Here is a 15,992-nt window from a genome sequence, read left to right on the forward strand (position 1 = left end):
ACTTTTGAGGCAGGGTTTCTTAAGCAAGCCCAGAGCCTGCCAATATTGCTACTTTTCTGTGGTAGTTTGAATAAGAATGGCCCCCATAGGCTCATATATTTGAATGTCTGGACCCTAGTTGGTAGAACTTTTTGGGAAGGATTAGAACATGTGGCCTTGTTGGAAGAGATGTGTCACTGAGGTCTAGCCTCTCCCCACCCCTTCTGCCTCCAACTTATGGATCAGGATGTAAGTACTCAGCTACTGCTCTAGACCCATGCCTGCCTGCTGCCATGCTACCTGCCATGATGGTCAAGGACTCATCCTCTGAAACTGTAAAAAAAAGTATCCAAATGGAATGCTTTCTTTTATAAGTTGCCTTATGGTCACGGTGTCTCTTCACAGCAATAAAAATGTAACTAAGACATCTTCCTAAGCCACCTTGCTCTGGCTCTCTGCCTTCTCAGACAAGGAAATACCATAGCTACCCATCATTTACTGCCATTTACCTGGGTTCTGAAAAAAAAAATGAAAGTGCAGTCATTTTGCTCGTACAGCCCTTACTTAAACTGCTGATATATCTCCCCAGGCCCTTGGTTTCATGTTTAAGCTTCCTTCCAGAACTATCTCCTTGGATTCTCATTCTGGTCTAGGTTTCATCATCTCATTGTATTTTTTAAAAAGTTATTTTGGTTTTGGTTGTTCATTGAGACAGTGTCTTACATATCCCAGGCTGGATCAAACTTTGCTATATAGCCAAAGATTAACTTTGGTTTCTGATCCTCCTGTCACTACCTGTTGAGTGCTTGTATTACAGGTGGGCACTACCACATCTGACTAGGTTTCCTAGTGGCTGTGCCCAGCAGGACTGCATAAAAGGTTGATTGGACCACGGGCCTGAGTACCAGATGTCTGTAATGGTCTACACTTGACTGTAACTAGACTTTTGGAATAAAGTTCTGGGCCAGTGGATAAGGATCCAGGCCCACTGGAGGCTATCCTGTGTTTCTGTCTGTTTCTCTCCCCTCTTTATTTTTAACTAGGTCTCTTATCCCTCATTCCTCAAGAGTCCCAGGGGTAAAGAAATGTAGTTGGCTGGTCCACCACAGGTTTTTTCTTTTTCTTTCCTTTTTTGGGGGAGTGGAGATAGGAACTCTTGTAGTTCATGATAGAATTAAATTCACTGTGTAGTAGAGCATGACCTTGAACTCCAGATCTACATGCCTCTACTTCCTAATGCTGGGATTCCAGGCATTCACTACCATACCCAGTTTATGTGGTACTGAAGACTGAACTGAAGGCTTTGTGTGTTAGGCCAGCACTCTACCACCTGAGCTACAGTCCTAGCCCCTCTGCCATCTTTTAAAAGTTTGTGTTTTGCTGAAAGTCAAATCATGACATTAATTATGCTGGTTGATATTGGCAAGCCAAGCTAGAGAAGGCAGCCATGGATGGGCTGTGAGACTGAAACCCCTTTTACTTATGGTTTCTAAAGCACACAGAGTGACTTCAAAGTGCCAATAATGAGTTTGTTGAAGATTTAAAATGACAGTTATTTCATTTCGATTTGCTAGATTACTGGGTAAATTGCCTGCTCTGAAAGATCCAGGTCTTGTCAGTTAGAAAGTGAATAGCCTAAAACATGCCATTCACTTTTCAACCTACTTGCCTTCATCAAATCATGTATATCCTAACCTTGATCACTTCACAGTAAAATTTTTGAAAATGCATCCTTCCAGTAGACCTTCTAGATTGCTTTTTTTTTTTATCATAAATATCTCATTGGAAATGATAGTGTTAAGAAGGACACTTTTCCCCCTGAGGATAGCTTTCTGTTTCTCAGATTTTCTGTATTAGACAGAGGGCTAACTTTAACATCTTTCATGTGATGTACTGCAAAATTGACTTTGCTCACAGGCCATGCACCAAGAATGATGTATTCAAACTGCATTTTCAGTTTTGAAGACTGTGTTGTGTATTTCACTTAGATTAATCAAAGAGCCTCTGAGCATATATTTTTTGTCACCTTGGGCTATGGCATGATTTAAGACAGTGATCCACAGATGATTTGTAGTAATTAGTGGTAGTTGCAATACTTTGCTGGGGGCTTGCTAGCATCATGATTTGGCTCCCAGTCAACTTGGGGACATGCTTTCAAAGCCCTTTTGTTGCTCCTGATAGACTTTATGATGGCCAGGTTGACAAATAATCCATGCCAAGTCCCTGTGACTGCAGCATCATTTTTCATAGGTGCCTGCTCTGTAGTCAATTTGTCAAGTTGTAGTCTGTTCCAAATTGCATTATTAAGTGATTTAACTCCAGCAGTGTTATATGAGTCTGTAATAAGCACAAGAGCACCCAGGCCCTCTGGGTAATCAGACGTTACACAGAGAGGTTTGCAAGTAGGGTAAGAACACACCTAGCTCTGCTGCAGTCCAGGAGTGGGAGGTAGCCTGACTGCTGTCCCATCTTTTTGTCACCCAGAGACAGGGTGACTTCTGTCCCAATGTATAAGTTACTTATGTCCTGCTCTCCTACCTTTACCAGGCCTACATTAACTAGGCCACTTCTCCAAAAAGTCTTAAAGAGAACAGCTCTGATGACTTTCCCCAGGAGAGCCTGAAACTTTACTTCAGCCACCCCAATCCCAGGGCTACACCTCCAGGCTGTTTGTGTCCATAACATTTTGCCTGACAGACATATGTCTCAGTACCCCTTCCCCTCTCCACTTCTCTACCCTTTCCCCTTTTCATAAAACCTGATAACCCACATCGATGGGAAATGGTAATCCTCGCTAAATGGACTCTAAAGCCACAATGTGAAATAGCCAAAGGAGTATGTATTCAAGTATCTCCAGGAGAAAGAAAGAAGAGAGAACACATCAACCCAATAAAAGGGATTTCATGTTTTGTAACAGAAAAAAATGTCATGATGATTTTTTTCTTAAATGAAAAATAAAAAGATCAGTGGTTTTTCTCTTTGAAATTTGACTTGATTCTATACAAGTAATATAAAAGCATTTATTTTGAAACTTTTTAAGCTTTGGATATAGAAGCCCTGGGTTCTTTCCTTAGCACCTCTTATCCCAGGTGTGCCCATAAACCCAGGATTTGGGAGATGGAGGCAGGAACATCAGCAGTTCAAGGACATCCTTGCCTACATCTTGTGTTCAAAGTCAGTGATTGTGGGTTACATGAAACTGTCTAAAAATTAAAGAAATAAATATATAAATAAAAATTTTAGATGCAAAACCTTTTTTCATGAGAACTGCTAAATGTATGTACAGGTTAGCCCAGTAGGATATTGATAACTTATATTTAATGATTAATTTGTGTTATTGACTCAGCCAATTTTATTTCATCTTTATCTATACTTTTATTCACTGCTCATCCCACTCACATTTTGAAGTAAATTCCAAATGGCATCTTATGTAAAACTCCCTTTATAAACAGAAGCCTTCTCAAACGCTTGAACAGAAAAGATGCATAGCTAAAGTATTAGGTAATGGCACCTATGATGTTAACCTGACATAAGCAAAGGGCATGAGATCAAATGTTGACTTTGTGGCATAAAGTTAAACATTGGCAAAAATAGAAAGTAAATATAAATGGAGAGTTACTTAAAGCAAAATATTGTCAGTGTTTGGTAAATACAGAGTGTCTTGATGCTACAATGGTTTAACTTTGGATTTTTTACTTCACCATGGTGCCAAAGTGATACCTATTCACTGGAAGCTATCCTTAGGGATTAAATTTGGATTTCTTTCTGGGCCTGTGTAACAAGAATTGCTACATGGTCGTATTGATAAATAACCTGGTGCCAGATATTGGGGTGAAAGCCAAGAGATCAGAGGAACAGAACAAGCCAAGCTACAAGTTCTCACCACTAGGAAATTCCCAGCCCAAGCAAGAGCTACTTCCTGTATTCTCATGCCTATATAACTTTCTGTGCCCTGCCATCTTACTTACTCTCTCCACCCAGTCATATCACTTCCTCTTTACACTCAGCTCTATCACTACCTGTCTGTCTGTCTGTGGTTAACTAGTACAGGGATTAAAGGCATGTGCCACCACACCTAGCTCTGTTCCTAGTATGGTCTTGAACCCTCAGAGATCTGGATGAATCTTTGACTCCCAAATGCAAGGAGTGTGCTACCACTGCCTGAGCTCTATATTTAATATAGTGGCTGGCTTTTTCCTCTGATCCCCAGGCAAGCTTTATTTGTTAGAGCACAATATCACCACAGCCCTGTGCTATGCAGTCCTCCCTCATGATGCCAGACAACACAGTACCCACTAGACCACATGACCCTGGGGCAAATTGCTGACTCTATGGTAGGTTGGGCTGCTAAACTAAGATATGTACTAAATGTGTTTCTTTTTCTTTTTTTATAGTTTAATGTATTTTAATAGCAAATTACAGGAGAAGACAGACAACATTGAAAACATGTATTTGCATGTACGACAACAGGAAAATATAGTGAATGGATAGAATCCAGTATAGTATGGTAAAAATGCTGCAAACATCATTCAGTTGTGGTCAATAAGAAATTTACTTATTTTTTAAAAAGTCCAAATGCTGGCATTGTCCAGAAAAATTTGACATGTTTATTTGCAATTGCAGTAAAATTGAACTGTTGAAATCTATCTACTAAAAACATTTTGACTTACATTTAATACTTTATATCCTGAATTTATATTAAAGATTCACAAAAAAGTGAAAAATGGAAGACCTATAGGGCAGTGGTTTTCCGCCTTTGGGTTGTGATTCACAGGGGTCACCTAAGAAAACACAGATATTTACATTATGATTCCTAACACTAGCAAAAATTACAGTTAAGAAGTAGCAATGAAAATAATTTTATGGTTGGGGGTCACCACAATGTGAGAAACTGTATTAAAGAGTTGCAGCATTAGGAAGGTTGAGAACCACTGCTGTAAGGCATGATGACACATGCCTTTAATCCAAGCCTTTGGGAGACAGAGGCAAGTAGATCTCTGTAAGTTTGAGAGCAGTCTGGTCTGCATAGCAAGTTCCAAGACAACCAGAGCTACATAATGAGAAACAAACAAGCAAAACAAAAAACCAAAAGAGAGAAAATTTTAAAAGTGCCAATACATGGTTTCTGTCCCATTTTTTTCCTATACCAATCATATACTTATGTACCTTTTGACCCTGTGGGAAGGGGCCAAAACATTCACAACTATTGATAATAGGAGAAAAAGGAGAAATTTTTGGAAAATTAAATGCTTCCCCTCATAGTAGATTCTTAAGCCTGTTTCTCTATGTAAGCAGCCCACTGGCTGGATATCGTTAAGCATCATCATTACCCCTTTGCCATGGACAGTACACAGAATTGGTATCTTCAAATAGACCCATCCAATAGACCTCACTTGCCTCCTGCAAAGCACCAATAGTGGCTCTCTGGAAGTGCAGATCTGTTTTGAAATCCTGAGCAAATTCTCACACCAATCACCAGATGCTGAAAGAAGAGTTTGCTGATCAGAAGTTCAGCCAATTGTTTCCTGAGTGCTTTACCACCTGTAAATTTTCAGATAGTCAGCTTTGCATAACCATGGCATAGCTACATTTTTTACTCTCTCCACCCACTTCTCTCCCTTGGTTAGAGAGAGAGGCAGCATTAGAATAAAAGAACAGATGGCTGTGAACGCAATTCTTAAGTTTATTTTCTGCTTACATTAACTCTTTCAGCACATAACCCTGCAGTATGGAGGAACATCTGTATTCAATTTGTAAATAGATGAATGTAATGACCTAAGCATGGTTCCTGAAAACTTTCTGCCTAGAGTCACCATCTATCAGAAATTTCATTCCAGGGCAAGTATATATCCAAGAGAGTGAAAAACATATCCATCCCCAAATCTGTTTATAAGTGCTCACGGAAACATTCGTGACAATAGCCAAATTATGGAAACAATGTGAATGACTGTTACTCAAGAAATGTATTAACTAATGGTCTCTTTGAGCAACAGGATAGCATTTGACCATAAAGGGAACATTGACTCCATGTGTATAACCATCTGCTTAGTAACCACTTTCACGATTGACTTTTGCAGATTGGGATTAAGATAATGTCAATTTATCATTTAGTCTCTTTTGAACAATAGGTTTTACCCTCCTGTCTCTCAGACAGATTTTACATTTTCTTTTTTAAAGAAAACCTGACATATTTCCAATAACCAAGTCCCTCTCTATTTGCTTAATCCTTGACCAGTTTACTCTCCCCTCCCTTAGTGCAGAGATCTCGTTCTCATCCACTTACACACCCATGAGGAACAGGCCCTGGCAGTAACTGTGTTCTGCTGCAAAACTCCAAAGAGCCAGGGATGTGGGCGGTAATGCTGTGTTCTCTTTCGTCTAAACACCTATGAGTCTTCTTTCTTACCCCTTGTGACTAGCTGCTCAATATAGAGGTTCCCCAGATTCCAGCAATGCAGTTGTGTTGTTGGCAAACTGGTGGCCCTAAGAATCAAGTTATCTGAACTTCAAACTTCTTCTAAATAGAATATACCCCTGGTGATTGACTGAGGGACCTTACTGATCTGTATGCATAGATACTCTGTCAGATATTGGAGGCAATGTTTACATTTTCTAGAGACACACCCTTAATTCTAAACACTCAGGAGGCAGAGTCAGGAAGATTTCTGAGTTTGAGGTTAGCCTGGTCTATAGAGCGAGGTCCAGGACATCTCCAGGCTACCTAAAGAAACCCTGTCCACTGCCTATTCCTGTTCTCGTGTGGTCTTCATTTATCAACTGTCCAGGAGGAGGAGGGACTGCAAGAGCGTGAATTGTTGAATCCAAGATTGAGAAAAGCACAGGGACAAATAGCCAATCGAATGGAAGCACATGAATTATGAACCAACGGCTGTGGAGCCCCAGCTGGATCAGGCCCTCTGGATAAGTGAGACAATTGAATAGCTTGAACTGTTTGGGAGGCATCCAGGCTGTGGGACTGGGACCTGTCCTTAGTGCATGAGCTGGCTGTTTGGAACCTTGGGCTTACACAGGGACACATGCTCAGCCTGGAAGGAGGGGATGGGACCTGCCTGTACTGAATCCACCAGGTTTAAATGAGTCCCCAGGGGTGTCTTGGTCCTGGAGGACATGGGATTGGAGGGGAGGGGCTAGGGGGAAGATGGGGGTGGGAGTGGGGAGGGGGGAGGACAGGAGAAACCGTGGCTGATGTATAAAATTAAAACACATAATAATAATAATAAGACACAGAAAAAAAACCAAACCAAACCAAACCAAACCAAAACAAAACAAAACAAAACAAAAAAAGAAACACAGAGCCAAATACAGGGGTGCAAGCCATAGAGATCAGAGCAATACCTGCCACCTAACCTTAGCCTACCACAACTCCATAACTTCCCAAGAGAGCCTCTTCCTGTCTAACCTGCGTCTTTATTGCCTTGCTGTTCTGCCTTCTCATTGGCTCTTAGTCCAGCCACTTCACTTCCTCATCACTGCCTGTCCTCCAGGTGTCTATGGTTGGTACTGGGATTAAAGGTTCGAGTCACCACACTTGGCTTTGTCCTTGACCACACAGAGACTCTGCCTGCCATGTGATCGGATTAAGAGCATGTGCTACCACTGCTTGACTTCTGTTTATGGCTGGATTTGACCTCTGATCTCCAGGCAACTTTATTTATTAACATACAAATAAAATATCACATTTCAGCACACACACAAAAGAAACCTTGTCTCGAAAAAAAAAGCAAAACAAAGCATAAAAACAAACAAAATATCATGAAAGAACTATGTCACATGTATGTGAGGTCAGATCATAAAAGACAGTGTGGCCACTTCCCTCCTCTCTCTTTGGTCCCTCTGAGTCTAGCCAGCATTCATATCATAAGGTGTATATCAAGTTTTCATGTGGCTGCAGCTCCAGCTGCTGTATTCAATGTGTTTCTAGAAAGATCTTGAGCCCAACCTCTGCCAAATTTCTTACTCACACAAACGGTGTCATTGGACCTTTCTGTGTTTTAGGGTGATTTATTACCTACTGAAGGTACTGATCCACTATTATTCTAACATGTGCCTTTGAGCATCCTTTTTCTGGAATATCTCTATAAAGATAAATTTACAAATTTTCATTTCCAAACTATCCTCCAACTCAATATGTAGCAGAGGATGACTTTGAACCTCTGATCCTAAGGCCTCAATGCCCTCCAAGTGTTGAGAGTATAGGGCTGCACCTCCAAGTTGGTTTAGTGGTGCTGACCAAACTCAAAGCTTTGTGTGTGCTGAACACAAGTACTCTACCAACTAAGCCATGTCCCTAGTCTCAGCAACTATGTGATTATAATATAGTATATATAGATATATATTATCATCTACATACTACAGTTATAACATATAGCATAGAATAATTTCATATGGGAAATAGTACTTATTTTAGGTTGATTTATGTTCATACTGTGTACATGTTTTATGTATGTATAAACATGTACACACAATGAATATTCCTGGTTGTATAGTATACCCCTGAGCCTAATAAGCCATTGTGCTTTGTTAGAAATTTGATGTGTTTTCAGTTTTACTGTTAACATTCAATTGATTAAAAAATATATTTAGCAAATTTTAATATCTTAAAATTACAAATTATTTTTTTAAAACCAAATTCTTAGAAACCTCTAAGTTCAAATTATAGGCTGTAGGTCAGGCTGGCCTTGAATTTGTAGCAATCCTCTTGTCTCATCCTCTGGAAGGCTGAGATTACAAGCATGATTCACTATGTGCAGTAAGTTATGGGCTTTAAATTTGTTTTCCTTTGTGTGTGTGTGTGTGTGTGTGTGTGTGTGTGTGTGTGTGTGTGTGTGTGTGTGCTTCAATGCCACTGAACATGTTTGGAAGTCAGAGAACAACATGCAGCAGTCAGTCCTCTCCTTCTACCATGTAGGTCCATGGATCCAGTTCAGATCCTCAAGCTTTGTGGCAGGTGCCTTTACCCACTGAGTCACCTCACTGGCCCATTTTTAAGGCCTGAAACACTTTGCTAAATTGCATTATAAAAATGAATAATACTTTTCTGCTGCCACCAGTGATGTCTTTGTGACCATTTAACGTTACTCCCTGCCATGACTCTGTGTTTTTGGTCCATTCAACAACTATTCAACAGACATTTGTAAGGTGCTAACTGTCCACCTGGTACTGTTTATAAAACAAACAAAACTCTGTAGTCTTTGTCTGGTCTAGTAAGAATTCACAGTCCTTTGACCATTTTTAAATATCTACTTAGGATGCTCTTAGGACTCCGTTTTTCCTCCTCTCAGGCAGGCAAACATTCATTTTTGTCCACTCACTGATACCAGCCTTGCAGTCTATTCTGAACCTTCTCTCCCCATCCCTCCCCAATTTCATGTCTTTTATTCCCCACAGATTGAGAAGCCAGATAACCATGCTTGTTAGGCACATGAATTAAATAACATGACTTTGATTCATCTACTGCTGCTATCCATTCTCGTAAGTGGAAGTGTAAATCCCTTTTCAGGCCATATTTTATTTAACTTGATTTATCATTTCTCCCAAGAAGAGCTTTCCCTGGAAATCCTGAAGGGAAAGGAACCTTGTAAGGATATAACAAGACAGTTTCTAAGAAATAATCTTTTGTATGGAGTCTGTTGTCTTCTAAATGGAGATGATAACAACTTTTAGGATGATAAATTGGTGCTAGAGATTAGATTTTTTTTAAAATCAGTGTCTCATAAATTCTATTGCTAAAGGAAACAGTGATTGGTTCTGTCCCAAATTGGCAAGGACATGTATTTTTCTTGAGGGGCTACACTTTGGGTAGTCTCATGTTCATTTTACATAATACCTGTGATAGTTAATCTCAGGTGTCAACTTGATGAGCTTTGGAATCATCTAGGAGATGAGTCTCTGGGTATGTCTAGAGGGATTATCTTGGTTACATTAATTGATGTGTGAAGACCCCACTTAATTATGGGCACAGAATTTTGGACTGCAGAGAAGCTAGCCAAGCAGCAACATGCATTCATGTCCATTTCCTAATTGTGGAAGAGATACGACCAGCTGCTTCAAGCTCCTGCTGCCTTGACCTCCCCACCATGATTGACTGTGTAGTAGTTTGAATGAAAATGGCCTGCATAGGCTCATGTTTTCAAATGCTTGGTGTAGCAGAAAATATAGAAGAGCCATTGTACCTGGAATTTACTCCAGAGTGGTGGTGACATAGCAGCACACAGGCAGACATGGTGCTGGAGAGGTAAGTGAGAGTTCTATATCTAGATCAGCAGGCAACGGGAAGAGAGAGGCTGGGCCTGGATGGAGCATCTGAAACCCCAAAGCACATCCCCAGTGACACACTTCCTCACTAAGGCCACACCTACCCCAACAAGGCCACACCTCCTAATTCTTCTCAAGTAGTCCACTTCTTAATGAGCAAACATTCAAATTTATGAGCCTATAGGGGTCATTCCTATTCAAACTGCCACACATAGTTTGGAATTGGGTTCTGGATGTTTGAAGAGCTGCCCAGAAATACAACTGTCTTAGTTAAGATTTTATTGAAGTGAAGAGACACCACAACTATGGCAGCACTTATAAAGGAGAACATTTAATTGAGGCTGGCTTACAGTTCAGAGGTTTAGTCCATTATCATCATGGCAAGAAGCATAACAGAGTGTAGGCAGATGTGCTGGAGAAGGAGCTGAGAGTTCTACATCCAGATCAGCAGGAAGTGAACTGGCTTGAGCTTCTGAGACCCACCTCCATTGACACACTTCCTCCAACAAAGCCCCATCTACTCCTACAAAGCCACATGTCCTAACAGCTCCACTCCCTATGGGTCAAGTATCAATCATGAGTTTATGGGGGCTATTCCTTTTCAAACCACTACAGCAACCAACCAATAATCCAAGGATGTCAGACTCTACATGCCACTCTGTCTCAAAAAAGGAGGCAATGTACCTATGGGCAGCTTCAGATTAGGTTCCCTCACTGAAAAGGAGAGAACCAACACCCACAAATTGTCTTCTGACCTCCACATACATGATATGGTACACACACACACACAATGTTAAAAACACACACATTCATCACTTTACATATTTATTTCTTCATGGAAGAAATTTCAAAATTTTAAAAATCACTTTTTTCAAAGTTTCTTTTTACAATTGTTTACTTATATTATGAAGAGAATGGAGGTATATGTTCATGCCACTGCTCATGTGTAAAGGAGGTGGTTCTTTCTTTCTACCTTTATATAGGTTCCAGGGATTAAACTCAGGTTGTCAGGCTTGGGAGAAAATGCCTTTATTCACTGAGCAATCTTGTCAAACCTAAAATATCTTTTAGAAATTAAGAAGTATTTATAATTCTGTGGAAAATTGCAAGCCACCCCAGCCATGGAAGCAGGTAGACTGATTACAGATCTGCACCTCTCCCTCTCCTCCTCCAAATCCAATGCCTGAGTCTCATCTCCAGCTGTTCAGTAAGCCACTAAGCCATATGCTGCCGGCTATCCCACCCTTTGTGCCTATCACTAGTCTAGTTGATCACACAGATTTTACCCTCCTAATTCCCCCACTCGTTGCTATATCCCAGGCTCCAATTCCAGGGACTAGCAGGCACTCCCTGGGAAGCCACAGGCCACTCCGGCCAGGCAGATCTTCATCTCTCCATTCCTCCAAATCCATCCCTCAGTATCATCCCCATCTCTGTAGCAGATCACCTGCTCTGGCCTCCCCTTCTTTTCTTGCACCATCTCCAGTGAATCATACAGATCTTTACCTCCTAATTTTCCTTCCTCCCATTCATTGCTTTATTCCAACCCCCAACTTCCGAAGGCTACTCCAGCCAGCAAGCAGAAAGGCTAACTGCAGATCTTCACCTCTCCCTCCATATCTCCAAATCCAATCCCCTAGTTCCATCCCCAGCTCTGTAGAAGAACACCTGCTGTGGCTCCTCCTCACTCTCAGCTCCCATTTTCAGGGCACTTAGCTGACTGATCCTGGTGAAACACCACGCTTTCCTTCTTCCTGTGGATTCCCTCAGAGAAACCACTCCTAACCTGTCTCCATTCATAAGTGTCAGCTCCCAATTCTCAGAAACACATTTTACCTGAAACGCCCAGTGCCCACACCTATCAGGATCCCATAAGAATTTTCTATCAGGCATCACAGCCACCACACTCTTCTAAGAATGAGAGGGGAAACAGAAATCAAGGAAGAGAACATAAACCAAACAGAGATATGACCAGATATCAGCATCTAGAATTACAATTTTCTCAAACCCAGATGTGTAGATACCAACATAAAAATGTAATCAAAACAGCTAGGACAATGTGTTTCCACTAGCCTGGGCTACCAAGTGAGTTCCAGGAAAGGCACAAAGCTGCACAGAGAAACTCTGTCTCGAAAAACCAAAACAAACAAAAAAACAACAACAACAAAAAATCAAAAGTAGGAAAAAAAAAAAAAGGCTGGAGAGATGGCTCAGAAATTAAGAACACTGGCTGTTCATCCAGAGGTCCTGAATTCAATTCCCAGCAACCACATGGTGGCTCACAACCTTCTGTAATGAGATCTGGCTCCCTCTTCTGGCCTGCAGGGATACATGAAGGCAGAACTTTGTATGCATAATCAATCAATCAATCAATCTTTAAAAATAATAAAAAAAATAAAAGCTTATCAGTGCAAAACAAAACAACAAAGAAGTATTTATAATGGTAAGGGCTGGGGAGTTGGCTCATTGGGAAAAGAGCTTGCTGTACAAGTTTAACAACCTGAGTCCAAATCCCCAGAAGCCATACAAAAGTCTGAAATAGTAGCACAAACATCTGTCTTCCCATGCTTCCCTACAGGAATGGGAAGCTGAGACAGGAGAATCTCCAGAAGCTAGAGGGCCAGCTTGCCTGGCACAAGCAGGAACAAAGAGATCCTGTCTCATACCAGGTGAAATGGTAAGAACTGACCCAAATATTGTCCTCTGAACTCCAAATGTGCACACTGGCAAGCATGTGTTTGTACCCACAATTGAACAAGTGTATATACAAGCAAATACACACACAGAGGATGTAATAACTGGGTATGGTGGCACTTACCTGTAATGCCAGCACTAGCTTTAACATGGAAAAAGCACATGGGCGTATATGTGGGAGTATGAATGAATACATACATATATATATATATATATATATATATATGCAAGTTTATAATATATTTTTCTAGCATTTATTCATTCATAAGAAGATAACATCCTAAACAAGCTTGCTTCTTCCCCAGTTGATTCTGGGTAGAGTGAAATATTACATTTTTCTTATCATCTTTTAAACAGATAATACATAATTTGACAAAGTAAGGGAGAATTCTAATTCTCCATAAGAAATTTGAAAACTTTATATCATATACTAGGTATCAAAGTACTGACTAGATACTGTCTCCCATGATTTTTGTGTGCTCTGTGGCCTGGATTTTAATGTGTATCTTGTATTCTGTCACTTGTAATTTATAACCCTTGGGAAAGGTAGATCCTGGCTCAAAATATATTATTAGCATCACTTGAAAACATCTGTTTTGTAAACATCCCATCAATTTTGCTTCCAAGATATGTTTATTGTCAAGTTGGAAGACACCAGAAGAAGCCAGGAAAAAGGGAATAAGGATGTTACAGCTTTCTAATATTCTGCCTGGTGTTAATTGAAAATGAAGGAACTATTATTCCCCTTGTCATTTTGATGTATCTCTGAATTTTTGTAAACGGATTTTCTTTTAAGCTTCACAGACTACAAGCTGCGCGCTATTTCACCTCAGCTGCAATAATTGATTAGCCACATCGTCCATTCGAACAGCTCAGGGATAGGGTGAAATATAATAGATTAGAGTTGCAGTCTTCTAAACTGAACTTTAGTCTGTTGAGTTTCAGTTTGGGACAAAAGAATTGAGTGCCTCAGTTTCTCTTTGACACAGAATTTGCAAGTGTGATGCATTCTGCGAGATAGAGAGAGAGAGAGAGAGAGAGAGAGAGAGAGAGAGAGAGAGAGAGAGAGAGAGAGAGAAGTGTTTTAGTCTACAAAAGCTGTGCTACTTGTGTTTGGCTACACACTAAAATCAGTTCTTATGCAGAGGGTCTAGTCTGGTCCCATGCAGGTTCTACAGCTGTCGGTTTACAGTTCTTGAATTCCTTTGAGCTTGGTTCAGTTGTCTCTGTAGATTTCCACATCATGATCTTGACTCCCCTTAGGTTTGAGGGACCCCTGGCAGTGTGATCAGGATCTATCCCTGGTGAATGAGCAGTGTTTCTGAAACCCATTACCTATGGTTGGAAAACTTGTTCACCCCCGATGAAGTGGGGAAGAGCTTGGTCCTACTGCAACTTAATGTACAAGGCTTAGCTGTTGGAAGAGGAGATGAGGACTGGGTCGGGGTGGGGGGGAAGGTGGGGGTGGAGGGAGCGAGAAGAAGGATGAGAGGGGGAATCTGTGGTTGGTATGTAAAATGAATAAAAAGAAAAAGAAAAAATGGTTCTTATACTCAGATAAGTAGGAGACTGGACTACGACCTCTTTATTTTATTTTACTTTATTTCCATTTTGAAGCAGGGTCTCATGGATTGAAAGCTGGCCTTGAATTTCCCATATAGCTGAAGGTTACTTTAGACTCCTAATCCTCCTACTGCACTTCTGAGTTCTAAGATTATAAATGTGCACTACTATGACCAGATTTTATGCAGTACTGGGATGGAACCTAGCACTTTGTACATACTAGGCAAGAACTCTAAGCCACATTCCTAGCCCTCAAGGCTTCTTTATTTTTAGAAAATATGTTAGTTCAGAGTAAAAAATATATGTATCTGAAAGAAAACATTTTTCCTCAGGTAATTGAAAAGCTTGCCATTTTCCTGATTTATGCTTTCATTTACAAAAATCTGTTAGTATCCCATAAGTCTCAGCATGTGTGTTTATGTGCAGTTATAGCATTTCACAGAAATCTTCATTCATGCTTATACTTCAAAATACCAAGATGAACAAATACAATTTTAATGCATCAAAATTCCATTATGACCTGTCTGCCCAAATTTGTTGTAAGGTAAGAAATTGTCATCTATGTTTATAAAGTCCAAACAATCGCTTTATGAACTTGAGGTAATGTGGACATGTTAACCTCTGAGTTCTTTAAATATTTACCTTTCTTATCACTGTGATACTACTTAGTATCATTTCTCAGTCTCTACCAGGAGCACTCATACCCTTAGTCAGTGAATGGTGGTGTTAGAAGCCTAGGTCAGCTGGAATGTACCTCAGCGAAGGCATGCTTGCCTGGCATGTGTGAGGCCCTGAATTTTATTCTCGGTACTACCGAGAGTGAGAGGAGAAAGATGGGCTGGCCTTGTTGGGTGCCAGCTCAGTACTTGCACTGAGGGATGGAAGCAGTAATGTGGAAAAAGGATGCTGGTAATCGTGTGGTCCAGGCCAAAGGTAAGTTCAAACACTTAGGACTTTTTCTTAGAGGTAGGTAAAACAAGGTTCAAATATATGTAAGACTGGAAATCTGAGTCAAGGCAAACTGGAGGAACCATTTTAACAATGGTTTCTGGAAGCTGAAAGTTGTAGCATATACCTGTAAGCTTAGCACTTGGGAGAGGCTGAGGCAGGCTGATGACTGTGAGTTTAAGGCCAGCCAGGGTGACATAGTGAGATCCTGTCAAACAAACACCTATTTGAATGTTCTCACATTGTCCTCCTTTCCCAGTTCATGATCTTATGCCCTCATTCTAGAGAAGGGACTGAAGATTTGAGAATAAAGAACCTCTGCATGCCCCCAAGGAAGGCTTGCTAGGGTTGGCTGCAAGGGAGCCACAGAGGTAGCAATACTTTTAGAGGTGAACCATGTATAAAGTCCCACAGTAACCTACTGTAAGTCAGCTTTCAGGAAACAACACAGGAGGAAAAGCCTGAAGTGTGGAGCCTGTGAAATTCCCATGAGTGTGAATTCCTGAAATACATAGGTGGACTGTCAAGGATGC

The sequence above is a fragment of the Onychomys torridus genome, chromosome X (genome assembly GCF_903995425.1).
Source record: "Onychomys torridus chromosome X, mOncTor1.1, whole genome shotgun sequence".
Taxonomy (NCBI): Eukaryota; Metazoa; Chordata; class Mammalia; order Rodentia; family Cricetidae; genus Onychomys; species Onychomys torridus.